The sequence below is a fragment of the Thunnus albacares genome, chromosome 5 (assembly GCF_914725855.1).
Source record: "Thunnus albacares chromosome 5, fThuAlb1.1, whole genome shotgun sequence".
Lineage (NCBI taxonomy): Eukaryota > Metazoa > Chordata > Actinopteri > Scombriformes > Scombridae > Thunnus > Thunnus albacares.
Genome location: NC_058110.1, coordinates 18,272,720 through 18,295,714, shown reverse-complemented (window position 1 = coordinate 18,295,714; position 22,995 = coordinate 18,272,720). Strand labels below are relative to the sequence as shown.

The window sequence follows — 22,995 nt, the reverse complement described above, 5'->3', positions numbered from 1 at the left end:
CTTTTTGTTGTCAGTGAATCAGGTAAAGTGTTGCAAATCAGAAATGTTAAATAATAATAATAATAATAATAATAATAATAATAATAATAATAATAATAATAATAATAATGATAATAAGCTGATGCTGAATAAGAGAATGATGAGATATTCATGTTAAGGAAAATTCTGTGTTCTGTACAACGTTGGTTGTTGCCAGCAACTCTACAGTCTGGGCGATGGTGAAAGCTAATAGCATGCAGAGTAACTGTTGTTGTTTCATGCACTTTTATTTATGTGGCAACAGTCCAATCTGCCACTTATATTCATATTCATATATTTCATATATGTGTGCTGCTAGCAGTTGCTTCTTCAGAAGTGCTAAAAACCCTTTTTTCCACTTTGGTTTCAACATCTGTCACAAAAAACAATGAGCAACCAGTAAATGCAGAGCAGATCATTCTTTAAGCTCCCTTTCAGGGAAAGCTATAAGGATTTGCAGGCACATTTCCATTGCTGCTCGCTGGATGTTACATATCCTCTAGTAAAGCACATTTAATTCAGATAAAGCTACTGTAAATGTTTCAGTGTTAAATATGTGATATAATTCACCCACTCATCTGCTCACAGAACAGTGTTGCTATGCAGTGACGAATGAGGTTAGTTTGTGAACATTTTGTGCATACCATGAAAATATATTTCTCTTGTACAGCTGGTCTAAATTTCCATGAAGCTAAGTTGATGAAGATGATGAAGTAGGATATTACAACAGATGAATTAATTACAGTTAATTTAATAATACAAATTATATCAACAATTTCATGCACAGTCCAGCATGTTTACTAAAAACTGGGAAGGACCAACATTTCCATGAGAGATGAAACAATTAGTCAGTTATTCCTTTTATTTTCATTCATCATTAAAAGTAAAATAGCAAACATTTATTGGTCTCAGTATCTCAAATGTGAGGATTTATTGATTTTCTGTCTTTAATAGGCTAAACTAAAAAAATCATTTTAAAAGAAAATAATTGACATATTAATCAATGATGAATTTGTTGCAGCCCTATTTGCAACACATCATCAACATTTGATTACATGGTCCAATCGCCAAGGTGACATAAACCTGAACTTGACATTCATAGAGCAAATAATCCGACCTATGACCGCTATGTGAGCTTTTACAATTGATTTAATACTCTTGTACATATTTTAAATATTAAGTGTGAGATACTTCAAACACAATCTTTTGTCTTGATGCAGTTAGTTTTAAACAAAATCTGCCAGAACACCCTTGACAATGTGGAAGTTGAAAAGTCAATACGCAAACTCTTATGCAGCCTCAACAAAAGCTCATTTTCACAACTGTGCTGCCTCAAGTGATCACAGCAAACAGCCTTCTGTATCTAATTCTACAGGAAAGGCGAGAGCCCCGCTGTTGAAGTAATACTTTGTAATGGTATTAGGAGGGCTATAAAAATGTCAGAGCCCTGTAAACAGGCAATCAGAGAGTGAGCCATGGTCTGTTGCTTTTGTAGGCATCAATCACAAAGTAATGTATATGAAGTCTGAAAGAACCGCTGGTCATTTGACATAATGTGATAGGTCGACTTTGTTTGGTATTATTAAAGAGTAATATTTAAAAGTGCTCTTCATTTATGTGAGTAAACATCTGTATACACAAGAAGTTAACCAAAAAAAGATAAATCTACAAAATATTTTGTCATAAAATTGAGAAGGAAACTGTGAATGTTGTTTAATGTCCAGCATTCATGAAGGGCATGAATGCAGGAGCATTATGAAAGGCAACAGATTGTCTCATGTACTTCTAAAGTATCACAGTGTTTCCTCTTTTACTTCTTGCAGTTTGGATATAAAACAGTGAAAAAAAGACATCACATTAATTAAAGTATATCTCATTAATGCCTCTAATGAACCTTCAATTAAAAAAAACAAAATATAACAATATTTAAACTGCATGGATTTAGCAAAAGTCTCATGTAATGGCAACTTTTTAGCACTTTTCCCCTCATTTTTCAATAGCATAAGAGGTGACAGGAAACGGGGAGGGGGGGGGGTGGGGGGATTTGACACACAACAATCAAACTGGGACATTGCGATCACGTTGCACTCACAGTATACAACATTTGTATTAACTACTAGGCCTCCAGGATGCCCCTTGTTTATGCTAGTGTATTGGGATATCACTATTTTTAGATAATATAAGTGAGCTACTACTTAAATAATTCTCTGCAGACAATACTTCATGTGTACTCTCATTGTTGGTAGATGAAATAGTTTTTCTGAACATCATTCCAAAACAATTCCATTAATTTCCTCACAATAGCAGCTTTTTCAATATAAGTGGGAACATGTGACCAGTTAATGGGACAAAGGCGATAGCATTCTGAGAAGAAGTGCTTTACTGCTCTGTGGCAGTAGGTCTTCCTCCAGTTGTGTAAAGGATCTGTGTACTTCCTGCTCCTCTGGCTCAGTGTTAAGTGCATCTTCCTTCCTTTGTATCCCTGATTTTTAGAGAGTTTACAGAGACAGAGTTGGCTGACTCAGTTTCAGAGAAGGTATTGCAGTTAAACTTTTTTTTTTTTTCAGTCCACCCAAACCATTAATGAAGCAACACTCGCGAGGCAGTTCAGGCAGGAAACCTGAGTCGTCACTTTACTTACACGGCGTATTCTTCTCACTGCAACGTATATCCAACTAAGCCTTTTAATCACGGCAATGTACTTGCCACGCCGCTCACACAAACTTCGCTAAGACTGCTGCTGCTATTCGTATAGCATTGCAAAAACCCCACCTCCACCCCAGCAACCACCTGTAGGCTTTGAGTATATTCCCCACTCCCTAGCGTGCTGAGCTTGATGTTTCCTTGTGGGCAGCGACGTGGTCAGAGCCTAAATGACAAACATTAATTCTGTACATATTCTACATTTACATAATAATCTACTCCATGTGAGTTGGCTGACTGAAATATATCCAAAACCAAGTTACGAGGTTACTGTACTAAAGATAGCACAGATTGAAAAATTGTCTGAAATTATACAGTATATTTCCTTTGTCACCATTGCTCAGTGACTGAAAAACTTTTTAAACAACATAAAATGGGTGTGGGATTGTTGGGCTGCCCAGTTGTATCTAAATATATTATATGCTGGGTCTTTAACTAAGTGTCTTTAAAGTGAAATGCAATAATATCACTGAGGCGATGTCCAGTAGTCCCTGTGAGCTGCTTTCTATCAGTTAATTTCTGCTCTCTATTGCTTTTGAAATATTGCTTACTTATTCTGTACTTATATTATAACATCTGTTGGATTTTGCTGAATTTTGTGCCTGAAATGCAAGTGTACCAAATGAAATAATCAAATTATTTGGACATTTTTTTTCATTACTAGCATAAAGATGGTAAACAGTTAGCCAACAATAACCACTATAGCTAATTACCATGTTACATCTTGTTTGTTTATTTCATACAAATATCTGTGTGGTGTAAAGTGTAAAAATGACAATTTGCTTTTATTTTCAGGGGGTTATTTGCAGCACTATTTCTTGGCCCGGAGAAATTGCCACGGGCAGGAGCAGAATCTCTTCTGGTTGCCTTTCCAGTCTTTATCCTAAGCTAAGCAAACCTGCTGGCTCCAGCAGCATATTTACCATACAGACCTGAGAGAGGTATTGATCTTCTCATTTATCAAATTATTCCTTTAAATAAGTAAATCATTTCATTGAACTTAACCTGCTGTAACATTTATGGATCTGCTCTGGTACTATGATGTCTTCAGTGTTTGTTTATGTGAGTTGTGGTAAGTGATGCATGAAAAATATACAATAATGACCATGAACAAAGACTAATATTTTTAATGTATAGCTCTTAGCTGCTTATAAAATGCAGTATATTACCATACTGATATGCAGCAGTGTTAAATTAATTCTAGGCTGTCTAATAGGTTAATGAAGTCAGAAGCATTAGAGTAAGTATTATTATTAATATAAATGTGATAATTACAGTATATCTGCATTTATTTATAAGAGGTGATAGCCAGTAAGATAGATGAAAAGCATTCAGAAAGAAATAGTTTATTGCATTTGTCAAGTGTAACCATGAAAAGAGTAGTATAACATCACTGAGGTCAAACCACTCCACACTAGTAAAACATCACTGCAGACTTTAAAACTCTTGTTTGTGATTTTATTTTAAGTTAAGCAACACAGATTGTGTTTACTTACACGTTCTGGTTTTATGTTGACTGCCTTTGTGGTAATTAGGTTGTATTTCTGGAGAGTAGTAGAGGTGTATAAAAAGACTCTAAAATACCTAACAGCTTAAAAAATATTTTTGAGAAATCTATCGCTTTGAATGTTTTTCGTTTTTCCCACAATTGAATCTATTACGGAGGTGTCAGCCACATAACACAGTAAGTCCAACCACAGTAGAAAAAAAACAATAACTTGAAAATAATTAATTTTATGTATGATGTTGCCCATGTATATTATATCACCTGTGTTTCTGGAAAGACAAGTAAATAAAACATATGTATGTATTTATAAACTATTGAATTTGATGCCTCTTTTTTTTTTTTTTTTTTTTTTTTTTTAAATTGTGAAACAAAATGCCGATTCAAACTTACTGAGGTGCAGATTATTTGAGGGTGGACGGCAACAGACCATTATGAGCTGTGCATTAGAGTGAAGCTTTCTATGAAATATTCACAAACATACAAAGGCACAAACAGACCTTCACATCCCCATATGGACTCAAGATAATAATAGTACATTTCAGTCTAACACATCTATTCATCCAAGTAAGACGACATTATAAACACATGTTTTCCCAACACAGCCAGGCTGTAGGAACCACACACACACACACACACACACACACACACACACACGACAGCTATAAATACACATAAGAGGACTCAACCCAGCTGCAGTGAAAAGCATAAATCAACAAGATTGATTTCTATGGTTTGATTGGTTTACAGTGAAGATAAAAAGACATACAGAGATAAAGATTGAGAGAAATAGATTTAGATAGGTGGATTGATTGATTAAACTTCATATTTTTAACCTGCACTACATGCGGCATGCATTTTCAAATTAAATACTGAATTTATGAAAACACCAACTTTCTCTCAATTTTGTGAAGTCGTACAGTCGCAGTGGTGAACAAAAATAAAAATTAAGCATCTTAAATGAACACTAATATATGTCCTTTGATCATATTTAGTCTATGCTTTTGTTTTTCCTTTGTCCATTTTCAGTCCAGATATTAATCTATTTCAATAATACAAATGAACTGAGTAGAGCCTTTGTGCAACACAGCATGGTTAAATATGTCACACTTGTGCGCATGCAGTGCATAAGTAGTGTCTCATGAAATGTGTACTGAAGAGCTAAATGTCTTCACTTTTACTACAGTGATTGGCAGAGGTGGGCATCACTGGGATCATTGAGAGAGAATTACAGTGTGTGATCTAAACCTTTGATTTGCAATCTAGCTTACATTACTGTTGGTACATAAAGAGAAAAAAAAGCCTTCTCCTCCAGATGGAGGCTAATGTGTTGAGAGCAGTGACTCAGTAAGTAAGCACAGGTAGTTAGTTGCTTGAAAAATGGGTAACACATCAGATGTAAGGAAGCTTTTGAAAATGCATGGCATACATTTAAGTGTTTGTCATTAGGAAGACCACTGAAGCACGTCAGCCAGCTGCGCAGGTAGCTAATGTTGGTTTTTAAACTTTCTGCTTAAACTGGCAGTGTTAATAACTGCAGAGTTGTTACATCTGACAATGAGTGTTTCCATGTTGACTTAAGGTTGACTCATCATATTAAGATGGAATTATGCTTCTCCAAAATATACATGTAATGTCTCTGAAAAACGATGAGAAGCAGATGTGCATGCCTCCCAAATCTCAACTAGACGTGCTGATCTGCACATCAAGCAAGCTGAAGGGGTGATTCAGCTCATGTCGGGAAGCAAGCCCAACACAGAGACAAATATAAACATAAATGTACTACATACAAGTATGAAAACAGCCATGTTAACATATCCCAGAGATCCCCATGCACATCAACAGCTGCTTCAGTCACAAAACACTATGAATATATGGTGTATTGTCCCAGCCAGTTGCCACTGTTATCCCCCTTACACACAACAACTATGTTATAAACTGTTACAGTACACAGTGATAGCTTTCATTTGCTTTGCTACAGTTAGCTCATTCTTGAAATCTTTAACACAAATGTAAACATGACCATGACTTAGTCCCACAATGCTAAGGGACACATCATTAATAGAAAGCTACATGTGGGGGGAAGGTTAATTTAACAGCAGGCAAACAAACACAAACAAACAATTAAATAATGAATGATGCTTAAATACTGATAGCAGTATTGAATGCCACAGGAGCTTATTTGGATTACAATTCTGACCAATCAGTAACCGGTACCAATTTAAGACCAGTTCTCAGTGCCCATCCCTTGTGAATGGGCAAATGCAGAGAGATGTACCTGGAAAAATATTCTACTAGCATGTTTGACTGACACATACATGGCGTACGACCTGGAATGTGTTTTAGTGTGTTCCCGTTTTAAATTAGGTGTAACCAAAACTATTATACAAAAGCTGAGGCTCCAGTTTTTGGCTATATTATGAGTATTTATAGATATTTCATGAGCCATAGCTTTTCACAGTTTTTTCATCACATCGTAACTCAAAAATAAAGGTCTTCTTTACTAGACCTTTTACAATCAATAAACTGTTTTTTTAATCTTGTTTAAGAGTCAGTTACTGTCATTTTTTGTATAAAGAACCGGGCCTATAAATTTAGGAACGAAATTTACTCAAATCCCTTGTTTTAACTTTCGGTGGGAGGTTGTCTGTTTATTTATGATTGGATTTGGCATGGGTCCTTTAAGTCATCCTAAACTGCAAGAGCTGTGAATCAGAATCACTCTCTGTGGTGCATCACTCTCGACTGCCACTGCTGTACCGTTAGAGTTAACCACTAGCGGTCATTTGACAAAGCCTTTAATTCCTTTCATCTTAGCAGTTTTCACTCGACTTCAGTGGGTTTTCCATGTCTGCATGAGCACACACCCATGTCTGGAGCCTTAATGTGTCCCTGTGAATAATTACACAAGTATATGCATATACCATTGTCATAAAAAATCCTTGCAAAAGGAAAAAAGTATTATTTTTAATCAGACCACAAAAGCCTTTGCTTTGTAGCAAAGAAAGGCGGAGTATAATGTGGCTTCATGGACATATTTGGTCATGTGGGTGGAGTTCAAACTCCAAAACAGAAAAGGATCTATCTTTTCTAGTCCAGTTCTGACCAAATGGAGAAAATATGCCTCTGCGCAACATGGCTGCACCGAGACCTTTCCTGCTCTCTTCAACTATTTTTCCATATTAATTATTCAGGAACGTTTCCTGTCTTTTTTGACACCTGTGAAGGAGTTCAACCTCATGTTCCATTACAGCAAAGACGGATACTACGTAATTAGACTTCATATGTTTCCAGTTACATATGCTGAGGTCACTCCTTTTCGCTGCTGCCTTCCAACTCCACCACCACTATCAACCATTTCAGAGCAACATGGAAACCATTAGGTAGCCTCTAATTAAATATCCAGAAAGCTTTTGTCACTATTTATGTCTGGCAAGAAATTGACTGGGTCAATATATATATATAGAGTATATTAAATATATAATACTAGATAGATATTAAAAACTGTCATGATGCAAACACATTTTCTACCAAAACTCCAAGCACATTAGAAGTGACTCATTAACCTCTGTGGAAAGAGAAGCATATTGTGGATCCCAGAAATGTGTACATAAATTAAAGCTACAGTTTGAAATTTTATTAGCAGTTCTGTCAGTGGTGATGGATTTCATTTAAACTTTGAGCAAATATTTATCTCTCAGTAGCTGTTGGTGTTTTGTGTGTGTATTGGAGATTCTGCCTGTCTTAATCATTTTTCCTCATGTCAGGCTTTGCTTAGATACTGACATCTGGGCATTTAATAGTGCTGGCAAATAATGGCTGCTGGCTGAGCTTTAGCATACTTCAAGCCATACCTTAGAGGGCTAAGCAGGGGTTTGTTCAAATGAACAGATATTCCAGCTCAAATGTGAACTAAATCCTGAGACAAGCCAAAATTTCACTAGTTTGGCCTGACTTGGCTGAGGCAATAACAATAGATTTATTGTGCATAGATAATTTGTTTGAACAGATAGTTTTCACTGTCAAAGGTGTGCCATATTCCTGTAGTCAGCAAAAGTCTTATTTTACCACATTGACCACATTGCCACATTATGTGACAAACAGTGCAAACGCATATGGTGTACTTAAATCTATCCGATTGTCACATATCATTGTGAAAGTGCACAGTTAATGTCGACTGACAAATTCAAACCTGGCGGACACAATAAAAACAATATTGTACAATATAGTGCAATCAAATAAATGGTATAAGACTGGCAGAGATTTTTTTTTTTTTTTTATTTAACTCATTTATCAGTTCTTGTTGTATTGGCATGCATTGTATTGTAAGTTGTACTGTAATATTTCCATAAAATTCCTAATAGCAAAACATTAGCTACTAATTTTTAGCCCTCCTCAAACACAAACACCTTCGTCTTTGGGATGGGGGGAGCAGAATAGTACATTTACAATAAGTTTGAATCAGCACCACTCTGACACAGTTGGAACGAGAACCTAAAGTTTCACAAAGGCAGCTTTTTCACTACCCATTTGCATTACATTATGTTGAGAGTGTTGCTTTTATTGTGTCCTGACCATATATTTCATCCAATAGAGGAAATAAATGCTAAATGTTGAATAAAACTTTACTTTTGACAACACGGACAAGACCATAATTGTAACAAAGATGTAGTTTACTGTACGTTGGCTGCACTGTTTGTTGTACAAGTATAAAACTGCTCTTAATGGAATGAAAAGTCACACACAGTATCCCTACTCTTTTCCTCATTGTGGTGTCAATCACTGTGCCATCCCCACACGTGTACAATATAACAATAAATATGTTTATGGCAAGACATAACATTGGACTGTAAATATGTCTTGGCCAACACACAAATAAATGGGTATGCCAGTTGAGCACCATATGCAACTAATTAGGAACTCTTTTTTGTGCGTTTTAACAAGAAAGTGAAGGAGGCGAGGAGAGAGACAGAGGGAGACACGACAGTTAATCTTTTGCTTTTATTTTACTTAGCAGTACTTGCAATGGCTCACTTGTGCATCTATACACAAAAAAAGAAAGGATTAGGTAAAGAAACAGAATGAAGAACACTGTAGCACTACATTTATGTTATTAAACATCTTAGCATGTTGGAAACACACTGCAGCAAACCTAAGCTAGCCAACATAAATTATTTTGTATCAAAATATTGCCTGAGATTTACCCTGTTTGATCACTGGTGCTGGCAGGGAGACGACCGTGGTTATGAAATGCAGCCAAACATTTCAGGAAATGCACCGGGTAAAAAAAGCTTAGCAGACCGTTTCTATTTTTCATGTTTACTTGTATTACTTGTATTCTGATTCCTAGTGCGGCAACTAACAAGTCAAACATCAGGGATATTACAAACTTAATTTTGAGACTTCTTCTTTGGTGGCTGATTAAGTTGTCCTCGGTCTTAAGGAACAAAAGACTTAAGGGTGAGCTATAAATCAATGCAGACCTTGTTTCCCCTGGGCTATTCAGCCACTTGGGGTGTAAAACACTCAAAGGCAATGAGCACTTGAAAGTCTGGAGCTGCGGACAGATTCTGCCCAGCAATTATCCTGTCTGCATGCCTCCTAAACACTGCATACCAGATATGTTTGGGCCTCTTCAGAAACATTCCCAGTTATGGAGACACAGATGCTAATGACACCACTTTTTCAGTGCAGCAGAGACAGAAGGCCTCTGGCCATCATTTCTAAAACACATGCCACACAGCCTGCACCACCCACACCACACAGACCTGTTATTGATGACCACTGACGGCGCTCCTCTTCACTCTAGTCAGGGTGGCCGCCATAGGCAACAAAGCAGTAAATATAACTTGTCAAGGTAACGTAACTTACTTATCAGCGCTTATCAGTTAACCTACACTTGTCTTGTTAGTGAAGACAGAGATCCTGTAAAAGGTGTGTTCATAATTTGAAATTTTCTCTTCTGGCTGAGTAGTGCTGTCTACGACTTTGTGTTTCCTTTTTGGGCTGCTGCCCAGTAAGGAGCAGACTGACAAGCAACTGTCACAAGGATTGATGTGTCCAGCTGGTGTGCAAGAGGTGGGCTAAGAGACACAGGAGCAAGAGCAGTGCACATTAAATCTGATGGCCAAGACGAGAGGGGTGTGGTTGAGGCCCGAGCAGAAGGTTTGAAGGTGATAGAAAGATGAGGTAAGATAGAGGGGTGGAGGGGAGGGGTGGATCATTGAGGGAGAAGGTGACAGGAAGTGACTCTACCTTAGATACCTTCAAGGTGACTCAGTAGGACAGAACATTCCCATGGGTTTACTACTGCAAAAAGCGATAGACAGAGAGAGAGAGAAAAAGAAAGAGAGAGGGAGAGAGAGAATTTCAAGGTGCAAAAGCTCTTTGCAGATGTCCAAATACACAGTAAATCACCGTGAGGACCTGAGGGTGCTCAAATGCTTTTTGACTGAATCTGTCTCCCAGCCCAGAGGCTCCAGAATGACTAAAACATTAACAGGAGTCTTCAGGGTAGCGGCAGAAGCCCACCCATCCCCCACCAGCGCCTGCACAATCCCAGGACTGTGCAAACATAAGGCCAAACCAAAATGGCCTCCATTCAGATGTTGTGCAAATGCACTGCAAATGTTTGAAACCAAGAGAATGCTTGACTAGACGATAGGCTTGTACACAAACTATCTATTTAGCCCTGTGTCCCCATTCCCATGAGTCATAAAGTCGCCCCTGGCATTTGAGTAGAGAGGTCTGTGTGTCGAGTTACAGGTGTTCTTTTTAACACAGTTGCTCAAAAAAAAAAAAAAAAAAAAAAAAAAGGTTTATGACTTTTCTTCTATGGAGGGCTGAGGAAACAGAAGTGGCATTGGGTTTAAAAAACAAGTTTAAACCTAGGATGTAATCACCTTTATAGCACAATAACAAATAGGCTAACACAGCGTGCTATGCAGCCATACTTCTGCAATCAACATACTTTTCTGCAAAACACCCACTGAGCTAAAGCAGCAAACCTTCAATCACACTCGGACCGTCAAAATGCTGAGAGAAAAGAAACAAATTACTTGAGAATGAAAACAAACAGCAATATTTTATTTTATTATGTTCTAAACACATAAAGACGTATTACAATGAATATAAATGATAATAAAAAATGAAGCTGCTTCCAAAACTTCAGAATTAGCAACCTGGAATATTAGTTGATTTTAATTTCTTTGGTTTAGAATAAAAGAAAAAAAAAAAACAAAACCATTCTGTGAATATTAGTAAGAAGTTTAGTGCAGCACCATTATTCAAATGTGCAATAACATTAATGTATCTATTTCTTATTGCTCATAAATGGGCCGAGTAGTGAAATGAGTAGTAGTGAAATGAATGAAATTCTTTTAACAGTTTTATGGGTACGAAATTACAACTCCACATTTTGAATTCATTGAACTGTAACTGGCAAGCTTACTTTGGAGAGTGAATAAATGTTCTTTTTATGTACGCTGTTTAAACTTTTTAATGCTTTAACATTAATGTGTCATAGCCTTAACATTGCTCTTTTCCACACATTGTCCCATCTTCACACCATTCCTCATTTTGCCTCCTCTGACCTCCAAATGGAAAATGACTGACATGATTTAATGCTAATGAACAGAACATTAATAGGGGATATAAACCAGTGAGTGCTTATAATTACAGGAGAGCCTCACAGAACTATTTTCACAACTCAAAATGATTCAAATACATTTAGAAATACTAATCTCAGCAATATTTCACTTACCATTACACAGATATGCCTTATTTGCAACTTGCTTTAGCTGTTTTCTGATAGGAGGACAGAAAGTGCAATAATGCTGCCACAAAGGTAGAAATGGAGCTCTGCAGAGGCAGTGTCTGTGGCTCTCGGTTGCCTGGATGTGTGTGCTCGACTGCCCCCTGGCAGATGCAGCTGTCACTGCACTAACATTTCAGCAAAAAGGAAAACCACTCCCTACAACAGAATACCCTAGGAAAAATGGCCCTATGTCTTACACATATTGTTATATTCACCTTCTCATTTATGCCATCTGCAGTGTTTTGGGTTAATGTAAGGAGGAGGATGCCTGAGGATACAGTAAGGATGCAAGGAAGCACATCATCTGAGACCTCCAGGGGTCTATTACTGCTTCAAAACCATTTAACACATTAGACAGAAGTGTGAGCCTCTGAATATGTGCAGAAGATACATACTGGTATTCAGAGCTTTACAAAAGCGTACACTCTAAAGTGAAAACCAGGTCTTAGCAGCCTGTCTTTTAGAAACTACACAGCAACTAACAGCAACCTAGACAGATACAGACAGCTGTCTGTATCTGTCATGACAAGTTTCCTCATTTCTGGCCTTGCGCATTAAAACATTAAGGTACTTCATTGCTATGCCGCTGAGATCAGAGTATTTCCTTTTCATTCATATTTTCTGGCAATGTTTAAAAGCCAAAAATTGGAACTGCTCTCCAGTTGTTGGCTGGTGAGCCGTTACAGAGATTACATAGGCATAGAGAACTGTTTCAGTCTGAGCCAAGGCACCAGTGAGACACTGGGAAAAAAACAAGCTCACAACTTGAGCCTTACAGCAGCAACAAGAGATACCAATTTCATTTGTAACAAAAAGATCCAACACATTTAAAGCAAAGCATGTTGAGGTACATATGATGGACTAATAAAAAACCTGAAATGCACAAGAAGACAACACTGCTCACAGAGATAATGCCTAGTTATTGTTTTTAAATGATAACCATACTCAAAAGGTAGAAAAGCTTAAACACAGTTGGTCATTATATCTTTTTTTGTTTTTACATAAAGCCTGCATGTTCATGTTGCACACTAGCTGTAATGCGGTGTGGTTAGATGTGTTGTTAAACTACCCTCTGTCACAAACACATGCTATGTGACTGAACTGCAGAGTAGCCCTCAAAACTGACGCTGTGGGAAGATACTGCATTACAGTACCTCAGTCTAACTACAGGTGGCAGCACAGCCCCTGACACAAGATTTTGCTAGATGTGATCACTGCCAGAGAGCATCTTTAATGTCTGAACATAAACCACTAAGACCACAGAGATCAAGTTAGTAGGTGACCAGTAACTTTGGTGAATGAAGCCAGCATTGTGGCAGCCCTGCATGGACATCATGACTTCACAAACTCATCAGAACTAGAACTATTTGCTCTATATAGTCAATCAATAGTCTCCTCTATCCTTGTCACCATTTTAAGTGGGAAATACAGAATTGCCACTTTTCACAGCTTAAGAAGTGCTTTGTGCTCGGTAACACCTTCTCCTGATGAATGGACATAGGGCAGAATATTCTAGAGGGGGCCACTGCAGATGAACATGCATCACTGCATCCGTTTTGCAGTGCTTAAAGTCTGCTCAGTGCAGAATGACATCACTCAACCAAGACCACTGGAGCAGAACCAGAGCCTGTAAGGCTATTCAAATTAATTAACAAATGACCTTAGATTAAAAGGGGAGTCACAGATCAGACAATGAAGGCATTTATCAATTCAATAGACAAGGGTATTCTCACATCATGCCTTTCTATCACTTCTCTGTACAAGTAAGCTCACACTCAATTCCCCTGAAAAGAATATGACACAGTATTATACATAAGTTATTATAAAAAAAAAAAACAGCTATAGGGTATTGCATAATTTACTTTCGTCTCGCAGACGTTTCAGTCCCAGCTTGTATTAAAATGCCTTTGGATATAAAAATATCGCTGGTTGTTTTTCTTTAGGGAGGAGAATTCTACAATAAAGAAGCAACCAGGAATCCTGTCACGGCGGTGTCTGATAAAGTGTGAAATAAGCTGCAGCCCAGATGGCATTTTCTTTTATTTCAAGAACAGACTATATCTGAACCATCTCAGAGAGACAAGTCAATCTCAAGGTTCGCTAATACAGTCCCATGGACAGGGGGATAAATCCCCAGTAGGCAACAAAAAGCAGATCAATAAAGAAAGCATGTAAACAAACCACAGTGGAAATGAAGTTGAGATGGATGGAGAGTGGGATAGTGAGGGTGGCCAGCAGTGCTTCAAATAAAGCACACGGCCAGGGACAGAAAGAAGAATAAAAGGGCAGAAAGCCAGGGGGACTGTTGGTGCGAGGAGCAGTGGGAGTGCAAATGAGGAGAGGGAGATGCATGGCCATGAAGGAGAGAAAGGAGCAGAGAAAGAGGAAGAGAATGCGTGAGGGAGATGGGGGAAGCGAGAAATTGAGAGAGAGAAAAACGGTAGTGTAGAGGTGATTTATGCTAGTTGTATAATTTTCTACAACGCTGCTCTCCCCTCTTCCCCTACGGCTCTCCTTTCCTCCTCTATATCCCACCCTCCCACCAGGGTGTGCTCCTCCTCACTGTCACACCAAGAACAGTCCCTGGCCACACCAGCCAGTGATTAAGATTCTGCTGTGATGCGACTGCAGCACTTCGCAAATGGAAGACTGGACATAATTTCCCTAAAATGCTGTTTTTTATCACCTATTTCCCCTTCATCAGCTTGCCGCACACGATTGATAGCTGATGGCACCTCTGACAACTTAACGTTTTTATGGTTAGATTTATGGGCTATCTGCTCCTCTCCTTTTACAGCTCAAACTCTGTAAAAATGCTTATTTCTCAGATAAGGAGAGGGAGGGTGTGTGTCTATGTGTATGGAATCGTATCACACCCAGCTAAATGTATGTATGAGAGAGAAGGGCCCAGCTCACTGCATTGCAGTTCAGAACAGTGCTGGGCTTCCAGGACTTTATAGCTGTGCAGAGGCTGAAATTATCTCTGCGTGGCACCATGGATTAAATAATACTTCTCACTTCTTAGATAGCATACCACCTAACTCTCATCAGCTCCTTAGCAGCAAGCGTTTGCCATATCCCTCGTTCTAGGAAGTAATAAACACTTGAACACGAAAAGGGAAGTGTTCTCTATGCAAACAATATAGGTGTGTATTCATACAGAGACTTTTCTTTCCCACACACGTATATGCCTATCAAGGCATCATTTCCTGTATCGTTTTTTTTTTTTTATCATGAAGCAAAACAGACACGCAGAGTAATATTGTAAGTGATCAACAACAATGTACGGTACATGTTGGATGAATGTGTGAAAAAATGGTAAAGATATAGCATGACAGCTCATTATCATTCTCACACCAAGTTTAACTAATTAAGTTCAATAAGGAGAGTTTTGATGGCACTCAACATCTGAACACTTGAGTACAAATTGTCTTGATGAGTATTTGTTTGCATGCGTGTACGTGTGTGTGTGTGTGCATTTGTTGATGCAAGTTAGAGGTTTTCAGTGTAGTGGGGGTCTGCTGGACTTACTGGGCTGCAGTGGAAGCGTGGCCACTGCAGGTTCCCCTCCCACCCTGGTCAGATTTACAGCCAGTACGGGCTCCCAGTTAGCCTTCTCCTCTCCTCCACTGATGAGCCTGGCAGATCCCAGACAGACGCCCTGGGGGACTGGAGTGTGACAGGGAATGGGGGAGGGGAAAGAGAGAGAGAGAGAGAGAGAGAGATGTGTGTAGAAAAAGAGGGAGAGAGAAAAGGAGAGAGAGAACCAGTCTGATGAGATCGGTGATTCATAGACACCCAGGAGGACACACCCTGGAATGGGGTAATACCAAACATGTTTTAACTGGGCTGGCCCATAATTCATTAGGGTTACCAAGGCTACAAGGAGCACCTTAGGAGAGAGGCCCCAGAAATCATCTCTGCGTGTTGTTAGATGCAGCCCGTATAGGAGGGGAGATTAATATTCAAGGCTACAGTGTGCTCGCTCTTAGTGGAGAAGACCAATCTGTTGAGTGGAGCAAAGCAGCACATTTGATGTCTGCATATTTCCACATCAAGTCACAGGTTGTTCTGAATTTTCCATACCTTTTTTTTCCTTGGTACTGTGTCAGGGTGTCAGTGGAAATTTTATGACATGAAATATGTAACTGGAAAAATTGCAGCTGTAATGTGCTTAAATACAGCCATCCTCCCAGTGCAATAAACCCAGTATGGAGCTATCCTATTCAACAATTTAAAAAATCTTCAGTGTTAATGTTACTTTAATAGTGCTTTTGCAAGTACCAGTGTGCATAATGTCTCATCACAAGAGATAAATATCACAATAATCACTATTCTTATGTGAAATAGCAGGCTGATCCTTATTAGCAACAAGCAGAAAATTCACACTGTGTCATCTTTATTTATAAAGGTCTTCTCCTAAAGCTGCCTAAGTATATCACATCGCTACTCAAATTTAAAACTACTATACTGATTTTGGAAAGACTATCTTCACATAATATGCTTCATATCGATGGAACAACTTAAGCCTACAAAAATTTTACATGAACGTCACATCTCACTGGGCGATTTTAAACTTGTGATTGTATCTGATGCTGTTGTTCTGTGATTTCTATCTCTGCTTATTTCTTCTGCTTTAATCAGGTCTCTCTTGCAAAAGAGTTCTTGAGATAACCTGATAAAAATAAAGCTCATGAATACATTACACTGAAGTAGCGTACATTTGTAGTTCCTCATCAAAACACTAAATACAGAGTGTGCGTCTATTTCCACTCATTGGAAACCTTTTCCCACAAGGCCCAGAAACTGCCGTCAGCTTACCGGGGAGCTTAATTGCTCTGATTATTCTATGTAATTGCTGTTGCTTTCTGTCTTGACTTTTATAGGGCTGCAATGAACAGGTATGGCTTGATTGTGGGTGGCTTTGGAAAGTGGGCACAGCTCATGTTGTTTCAATTACATTCGGGGCATTTCTGTAGCACGCTTTGGTTGACTGAGTCAGATTCCTCATTTCCATTTTCCGAAAGCAAGTCGGGATTATGCGCATGAGACCGGAGGATGATGATGATGATAGTGAATGAGGCCATTACACCCTTACTCAGCACCTGGGAGGTACTGTCTGACTGTATGGCACTCAGGTTTATTATCACCTTGTTTCCTAACACAGCACCAGCCTGTTGACATCATACTGTGAAATTCTAGACATATGTGAAGTACTGAAACAAATACAGAAGTACCAGGTAACAACATGACCTCATGTGCAGTAAAAAGCTCTTCATCATCTCAATACCATTTAATAGAAGCCTATTAATCACATAATGTAAAACGTGGTCTCTTCTAAAAGGCCACAAACTGGGTTACCCATTGAAAAATGGTCTCTTTCTGATTAAGCAATCACATTGCAGGCATAAGCTGTCCAGTTTTCATAAATCACTTCAAACATACATGGCATTTGATTAGAACCCATTAGCAATGAGCAACAGTGTGTGATGTGCATGTGAGGAGGCATGTGCATGTGTCTCATCTCACATTTTCCATGGTCTGCTCTTTAGGATGTTCCTCATTAGTGTGAATATTAATGCGACCAGAAAGGGGGGAAGAGGGGAAGAAAAATGTAAAAGGAATTTGGAAGAGCTTTTTAAAGGGGCCATTTCATCAGAATCGTTATTTTTTTGCGGTTCTCTGAAGGCTCGTAACCGGCGGTCTATGAAGAGAGACATGCCGCAGTGGGGCTTAATTTAAAACCAGAAAGGTCACTGCGCTAAGAAAGGTCCTCAGCTCAGCCAAAAATATAAAATGAGGAGGAGAAAAAGAAAGCAGTGGGGGAGGAGGAGTGGGCCAAGAAAGAGAGCAGAATGAAAGGAGATCAGAGGATGCCGATTGAGAAGGGGGGACCCGAGCGGGAGGAAACACATTCAAGTAATTTGGAAAGACAGTGTTATGGAAGGGAGTACAAAAATGGAAAAATACTGAGGAAAGAGGAAAACTGAGGAAGGATAATGAATTGAGTTGCAATTGAACTGGAACAGGCTTCGCCATCAAAACAGATGCAAGGGCTTTTTTTGTTTACTTTAATGGTGTTTTTGTAAGTAATTTGTTATAATGGCCTACAATTTCAGGGAAAAACGCTGCATCCATACACAGTGAAGGACTGCCAATCTGTCCAACAATCTGTGTTGGCAGAAACACAACCCTCCCCAAGCCTTTGCTGAATTAGGCTCTCCGTGCTTGGTACTGGACCAGAGTGCTAATGGTCAGATGGGAAATTAGCTTTGTCATATGCAACTCAGCACAAAATAGGTACGACTTTGAAAATTACATTTCTCCCCAGATAGGTGTGTTTATAAGTGATGATGACACTTGATTTGGCTGCATGTCATGTGTTGGACTTGGCCTGGTTAACAATAGTAAACCGTTCAGCAATGAAGTGGGCCTCCCCCAACTCTACCTTCCATTCAACAAACTAACACTCCCGTCTTCAATCACTTGTTTATCTATCAGCTCACTTTAATTGTCCGCTGGGTTTTTGACTGCACCACATTACATAAAAGCACACGGGAGCCTCATGGCAGCAGCAGGACAGCCTCTGATGTAAAGCCTCACGCTTTGCACAGATAAGGCGGGTTCAATTTTAATGTTGCTAGCACACCGAGACGCACCAGGCTCACTTGTAAAACAGAATGCCCCCTTCGCTTGTAAACGCAGCAGCCCAAGAGGAGGAAAGCGATGGGGGTTGGGCCGGTTGAATTAAAAGGAGGAGAGGAATTCCACTTGTCCAACTCCTGCAATCCATCCAGTGGATCAATTTCTTCTCTCAAATTCCCAATCCATTCCCCATCTCTTTTAAAAACTAATACCCAATTCCAATCAAAACTGCAGTAAAGCATACCTTGTAAAAGGTCATAGTGTGACCTCTGAGTTCTCTAAATTGGATGCTGGTTGTCCCACTTTCCTTTGAAATACTGCACAGCCTGATATTAAAACTGCCCCGTACACAACCACACCACCAGTGGGAGCTGCATCCAGCCCATCAGTAGGTGTTGATTTTGATGCGAAGTGTCACAGCACGGAGAGCTTAACAAGATATTGGTTGTCTGTGTTGAGGGGAAACAGGAAACCAGAAGTCAAACCTAAACTAGAGCTTTGGGGCCCGGGAATGATTTTTAGGATAGGTGTATCTGTGTGTGCATGTGTGCTTGCCATAGGCAGAACGCCGGCATATAGTGGAGCATCTCTCCTGCAGCCAGCCGAGGGAACTGATCAGATGGACGATCAAACACTAATCATTCCCTCACGGCCCATACCGAGTAAAGCTGTCATTAATTTTGCGGAATTACATCAAATCTGAGACATTCTTTATGTGGCCCACGGCCTGTAGACAGTTATACGACAGGGACTGCTGCGCTAAGCAGATGGAGCAGCTTGGCCGTGCATACTAAATACCACCGTCCCCCATTTCTCTATCTCCACCCTCCCAACACTCTGCCCTCCTTCCAGGCACTCTGCTCCCACTCCCTCTTTCTTTGTTTTCTACCCTTCTAATGCCTTTCCTTGACTATATGGTCAAACAGCCTCAACGATTACATCACTAACCCCACGCAAATGGGCATTATTTAACTTGAAAATGCTCATATTGCTTTAAATAATACCTTGATAGAAAAAAAAACTGCATTGATTTGTATTTCTATGAGCTCTATTCACAAACAAGACACATCACACATTAATTTGATATAATGGGGAAATAAATTGCTCACTGACATAAATCTTTAATGTTTGTCTCTTGGATGTTGACAAATCTAATAGTTTACTTTGCTATACACAACAGAAGGTCATAATCCCATTTGAGGTTTCCTTGGCAACCGATTACTGCTGAAGGCAAGTTGCAATTTATGACCAGTGACACATACCTGCCATTCCCTTTGAATGAGACATGTGGTAAGCTATATTCAGACAGATCACCTCAGGTAATGAAACTGCAGCAGCACTCCTGGGCTATACCATTTTCTTATATTGAGAGGAATTCCAAGCCAGGCTGCTAGAAATCAGCAGACGACAGAGATTAAATTTGTGTGGAATAATCCTGCAACTGGTAAATAAACAACATATTTGGGCTTTTGTGCCAAAACAGTTGTTTTTTTTTCTAATACTTGATATTAGGGCTGGGTGATATGGACAAAATCAAATATCAAAATATTTTTGATCAAATACTTCGATATTGCAACAACATTGTAGGGATGGCTACTGGTGATTTCACAAAATATTTACACAATGAGATTTTTATGAATAATCAACAGTAATGTGGATATAATGACTAAGTGGATAAAGGAAAATAATAGAACCGCTGGAACAGTCTGGTGAGTTCAGACAATTACATCACTTTATTGTAATGTAGCCTTTAAAACCAGGAAAAGACAATACTAATGCCCACGGTGCAAAGTTAACTTTTTTGTCCACTGGCTAAATGTCTAGTGAATGTTTCAATTTTACCAGCCGATCAGTAGATTAACATTGTTTTTTTTGGCTGGTAAGTGAAGCTAATCTACCAGCCACTTGAATATTTTACCAACATTTGGCTGGTGGCCGGTGCTAATTTTGTGCCTGCTTATGCCATATCACAATATTACGATATCCAAAATCTAAGACGATATCTAGTCTCATATCACAATAGATATAATATCCATATATTGCCCAACCCTAGTTGATATTAGTCTAGCTTGTACCTCCCAAAGAAAGAAGATGGTGTGTCTGTGCATGTGTGTGCATGTTTTGGGGGTGGGGGTTGGAGGGGGGTTATGACAGACAGAGGAGCCATAACAGCAGGCAACCAGGTCAAGATCAAGCAGTTTCATGGACAATCCACTTTCAGTCTAGTCTCTATTAGGGTGAAGACTCACATTCCTACAGCACAGCCATCGTCTAACTTCACACAACAGTGACGCTTCAAAGTCAAGGCTATCTGAGGACTGCTAACACTTCCTGAAATACCAGTAACACAAACAGGAGCCAGTAGGAGCCAGCGTATATGATTAATTCTTAACCAGGTCTTTTATAGTTACTGCATAAAAGAAATCACAATAGAATCAGATCAGAAAAAAGACAATTATTTTGAATCTTGTGGAAGCTACAGATGCTACAAAATCATGTTTACAATTTAAGCACTTTTAAGATCTTTATTTCCTAACATCATACAGTCTATAATACAAATATAAACAATGGATAAACAGTAACTGAATAAGCTAGTCATTGCAGTACAAACTATTTAATTATCCCACTGCATAGAGAGAGCCACAACCTCCAGCACCACTTTGCTCACACAGGCTCAGCACACTATTAATCCACTTAAACACAATTTATAGGGTCTCTACATCGACTGTCCGTCGGCATAAAATTACATGAAGCGTCCTTATAGTGTCTTCAACAGACTAAATTAGCCAAACTGGACTTACTAATTGAGGAGGAGTAAAGTACTGTGTGACTGGATTGACTCATCAATGAGTAGAGATAAATAAGCAGGCTAAAACAGTATGGGAACATCAATAACCATATGTAATATATTATGAACATTATTTAAGCTGTGGTTACTGAGGCATGATTACATCAAATACTAACTGTAATTTCCACTTCTATGATCTGGGTATTTGCTTTATTGTGGTTTCAGGAACTCAACTGCCTCACACGGTGTGCTGCAATGGAATAATGTTATTAAACCTACAAAATAATCATTTTTTAATCAAGATTCAAATTTAAATAGATTCAGATAGAGTTCACATTTACAGGAATTATAAAAGCAATTTCAAAATTTGTATTTTAATTCAAAGCTCCAAATTACACACTTTGATCCAAGACAAACAATATAACTTATTTTATACACTCCCATTTAAGGATTCTACATCAGTCCTTTCCATTGTCTGTGATATTTCTGTCAGTAGTCAGTTACATACTCTGCTTGTTCTGTTGTAATATATGCAAAACCTTCATTGCGACAGTCGTAATTTATGCAAAGTTAAGGAAATGTCTGCAGCGTTAAGTGTCTTCATTTTCCTATTTCATGCTGCACCCTATTTAATCAGTGTCCTCTCTTTATCAAAAGTCTCTCCGACAGTAAAGAAAGAGACAAAACATGGGCGCTAACATGGCTTTACAAGGTCGTAGGACAGTCTCAAGAGGCTAGAGAGCATGCACTGTGTGTTTTAGTGGTTTTAGGATATGGCAACAACCTGAATACAAAGCACTGGGTTTTCAAGATGGTATACTGCCATCTGCTGTCCACTGCCGTAGCATCATCATGCAGGACAGCTCTCATTTGTCACCACATGTTACAAGACACAGGAAGAGCTCTGAGGCATCTCTCACAGAGATTGTCATTCTGGGACTCGTTCCAAACAGTAGGATTAGTGGATTATTTGGGAATTTCTCAGAATAAAACCCGAATTCTCCATTAAATCTAGAACATGGACTCATTCCAGGTTTTCCCCAGCAAAGTTACACAGATAACTCAGTAAACCTTGGAACAAGACGCTGCTGGACATCAATTCAACTCAATTAATAAAAATTAAAATAGCCAATATAAAATATTTAAATTAGTACAAAATGATATAAGAGAACTGATTGTATTTTAATGCCATACAGCTGCAATAGAGCATTGGGTGTAGGGTTACAGAGGGAAAATAATGCATTGGTTTGTACAGTAAGTGCAATGCAAACATTTATGAGACATCTGTAGCCTATGAGATGATCTGTTGCAAATGAAAACATAACGGTGAGCGAACATAGGTCAAATATTCACTCCTCCTACACTCCGTTTTGCTAAAATCGTTGTTTTCCTCCTCGCACAAAAGAAATATTGGCTGGTCAACGCCACACAGTCTGACAACCAGCGACTCTGAGCATCAGATGAGAAAAACAACAGCCGCCGATGACAAGCATCATATTACGTTTTGTGCGACCTCTGCTT

At 38.9% G+C, this 22,995-nt stretch overlaps 1 protein-coding gene across 6 annotated transcripts in view; it reads right to left on the bottom strand.

Moving 5' to 3' along the window:
• Positions 1-22,995, bottom strand: part of hoxc11a (homeobox C11a) — a 77,534-nt gene that overhangs the window by 49,105 nt on the left and 5,434 nt on the right. For 4 of the 6 annotated variants that reach the window (XR_006403391.1, XR_006403388.1, XR_006403387.1 and 1 more), the window contains exon 3: positions 15,573-15,710. The exons of the other annotated variants lie outside the window; for them this stretch is intronic. The gene's annotated coding sequence lies outside the window, so the exon portion shown is untranslated. The remainder of the gene's footprint in view (positions 1-15,572; positions 15,711-22,995) is intronic. 6 annotated transcript variants of the gene reach the window in all.